Below are 3,844 nucleotides of genomic sequence, written 5' to 3'. Positions count from 1 at the left end.
CTTGGGGTCTCCGCACCCCTGGAGTTCCACAACACCTACTCAGGAGGTCCACTCTTGTTTAAAAAATTTGAGAATTCTAGCGAATTAATAAAGTGTATGGCCCTAAAATTCAAACTCAAAAGCTCATTGTAAAATTTAAGGAATCTGAAATTGGATGCTAAAAATTAAGTTGATGTCTTCAACTTGATTCTTTTGAGCGTTGCAAGTATAGCAAACAGAATCTACGATGGATGATTGGTGGCCTCAACTGAAACACTAGTGTGCACCAGCAAAAAAAAGAGCATGCCTTAGGAGCAAAAAGGAGAAAGTAATATGTTAAAGTCTAGCATATCCACTAGTCTTTTTGAAAATAAAAATATTTTGAGAATCTCCAACTTTCCCATTAAAATTGTAATTTAGATTTTTGCATATTTTCTGTTTGTAAATTAAACTATATCATAATTTGTGTATTTCTTTGAGTATACAGGTTTCTATATTTTTGTGTATTGCTTTGAGGTTTAAATTGTAGAAATTGCACAGGCAGGGGTACCGGGCTTCCAACAGTGATATGAGGGTGGGGGTCAAAAGTTTAAGAAATGCTCTTTTAGAAGTTAGCAGTGTTGCATGTCCCTGAGATACAGGTAGAGAGGGTGAGTTGGACCTTACCATGGAGAGAGCCAGTATGTCATTACATATTCCAGGCACGGCCCTTTACTTGTTACATGTGTAAAAAGAGCTAAAAGATATGAAAGTGGGCGGTCTGCGCTGAGATTACACTGGGCTGATTATAGTTCCAATCACAGGGGAAAGGAGACGGACAAGGTGGGAGCTCTGCATGTCTGTAATTGAGGAGCAAACATGGAGATGGGGATCAGAGCCTGGCAATTACCCCTCTTCTGACTCACGGAGCCTCCGCGCTTCATGAAAAATATATGCCTGGTCGCGGTAAGCTCCAGGCACTTTAAGAATTGTAACAGCCAGTACTGGAACTGGAAAAACTTTACTCCTGGAACCCAAACATTGAGGGTCAACGTGTGGCAGAGGAAAGGGAGTGGAGTCATGAAAATCAAAATCAACGTATACATTAAGGAGCATATTTACAAGCCCCACTGTGCCACCAGACTGTCACTTTTGTGACGCTGCGGTGGTGCAACCTGCAGAGCCATATCTACAAGGCCATGTAAAGCCCCCCTGCATGGCTTTTCATGGCCTTGTAGATATGGCGTGAGACAACACGGCACAAGTTGCTGCGCTGTCTCACACTGGGTTATTGAGGTGTGCCATGGGCGTTACAGTGGGTGTTCCCATGTAACACCCATTGCATTTGACATATTCCCAGATTTACGACAAATGGTAAACCTGGGAATGGATCAAAAATGTATGCCTCCCCAGGGGTGGCGTAAGGGAGGCACAAAGGGGAGAAATAACATTATTTCTACCTGTTTTACTTCTTTTTATGTGTGCTGCATTCTACAGCAGACATAGAAGGAAAAAACCACCTCCATTGATTGTTTTTTGTGCAGGAAGGGGTACCTTCCTGCACATTAACAAGCATCCCCACAATGCAGACACCCTTACAGCATGGTACAAGAGTGCCTGCATTGGCGCATGGCAGCCATTTGTGTGCCAGCGCAGGGAGAGAGGATTGAAATGTGCTGTATCTTGTATATACGGTGCATTTTTGCCCTTTCCCGGTAGCGCGGGGTAGGGCAGCAAGGCACTTGCTGCGTTGCCCTGCACCATGGGGCTTGTAAATATGCCCCCCGTTTAAAAAAAAATCTGCAGTGCAGATCTAGCAACAAGGACAAATGTGAATGTAAAACTCTTCTGGCTTACTTATTTGGTGACAAAGAGGCTGCATTTTAAATTATCTTACATGAATAAAACACCCCCTGCAGACATCTTTGTCTGGTCAGTCATTTTTAGGGTACTATAATAACACTAAGATAACTCAGGTGGTTAATGCAGCACCATAAGAGTTGTGTGTTTTGTCCAGCAGTAGTAGTCATAGTTGTGACTCATAAAGAAGCATGGGGAGGTTCATAAGGCTGCTGCAAAGCACACTGTGTAACATGCAGATCACAGAGTGGATTTTATTTTAGGTAAGCAAGTGGAATAGTGCTTTTGACACAAACATGTATTTGTTATTTCCCGTTCATAGGTTGAAATCCTTCTAATATAGCACTGTGAGCTACGAACCAACATCAAAGATCTCAAACGGTTGTTATTCCATGTCTACAAAGAAAAGTTTCTTTGAGTAGGTTAGAGGAATTGTGTTCTGTTGCTGACAGAAAGAGTCTGAGAGAGATAGTCCAGGGGGTCACTTGGGAATGTCTCATCTCTAAGCCTAGTTGGAGAGAAGAACACTTGAGACAGGTTCTGGAAACAGATGTTAAGGCTTGGGTGACGTTTTAGGATTGGAGAACCATTCGATAAATTGCAACCCCAATCACTTCACTGCCTTTTAAATAATGATTTACCCTGATTTACTAATATTTCATGCAATACAGCACAGGATGGGAAGTTGCTCCGCTGCGTTGCATTAAAGCTAGATACCAGAACTGTGCCATATTTAAAAAAAAATGGTGCAGTTCTGCTCTCGTCTAGTGCTGGAGCATTTGTGACACATTTTCGCCTACACAGTTACCCTTGTGTCATGTCGCAAGGATGCCTGCATTCTAGGGGTACTTTGTGTGCAGGAAAGGATGCCTTCCTGCACAAAACACTTCTTCTGAGGGTATTTACCAATACTCACCGATATATCCAGCATTTTTACACTGCATGCACGTCTTACACAGGGATGAACAAAGTGCCTCAATGTTAAAGTTACTCTTAGATAGTTTGTTGTAATTACACGCTGTATGTCATTGTTTCTACCATTGCATTGACATCTAGGTGTTAGGTGGCCCACAGCCAGAATGATACTTGAACAAAAGAACGGCTGATGGCCCTTTAAATCAGGCTTTTGCTTAGAGCCCAGCTGGAAGTTTTAAAAAAAACCTCCTCGCTGCCCCCGGGTGGCTGGCTACTCCCGACAGAAAACAGACAATGTGGTGGCGCTGGTGAAATGTATCTCTTGTCGGAAAATGACACTGACACATTTCAGCATATTTCACTGGGTGTGCCAGAACCCACATCCGTCTCAGAAATAGCTGCCGGAACCGGGATCCGTTAGGATCCCCTCCATTTCCAAAGTTAAAGGGACGTTATCAACCATATCAAAGAAATTACTTTAGGTTATGATTTTATTCTGAGCTTTTGTTTGGAGTAAATGAGGTCTATATACGTTCACAGCTGCCATTTCACCCACGGTCTGATTTACAAAAAGCAAATTTCAGTGCACGTTGAAGCCGCGTTCAGTTATACAAAGTGGGTCTGGGAGAGTAGATCCCGCACAGTAAGATGAAATGCCTGCCGGAACTTTAAAATAGTTTCTTACACACTCAGTGCACTGCCCCGACAATGCCTCTTCAATGCACCGCCACGGACCCCAGACATCATTATTGGTGTCAGTGAGTTCCGCTGCGCATTAATGTGGATGCAGACGCGATCCTAAATCACCTCCGGCAGCAGTTGTTTATAGCCCAATCCCGCATAAATCTGCCGCGTTCCGGGGGAAGGCCTCGCAGACCAAACACTGCTTACCCGGGCTGCCGATGCCCGGTCACGTACAGCGTGCCACGTGCGCAGCTCACACGGCTGTGCGCGCGCTCCGTCCATCATGGAGAGCCTGGGCGGGGTAAACTCTGGAGCCTACTGCTCTTAATTGCAGCGGAACACCCTCCATCAGAAAGAGTGTATTTTAGTGTTATTGCTGTTTTTTTATTTATTTTAAGAAAGGAAAAAAGAGTAGAAGAAATAATAA

Source organism: Pleurodeles waltl, chromosome 5 (assembly GCF_031143425.1).
Source record: "Pleurodeles waltl isolate 20211129_DDA chromosome 5, aPleWal1.hap1.20221129, whole genome shotgun sequence".
NCBI lineage: Eukaryota > Metazoa > Chordata > Amphibia > Caudata > Salamandridae > Pleurodeles > Pleurodeles waltl.
This window is presented reverse-complemented; position numbering follows the sequence as displayed.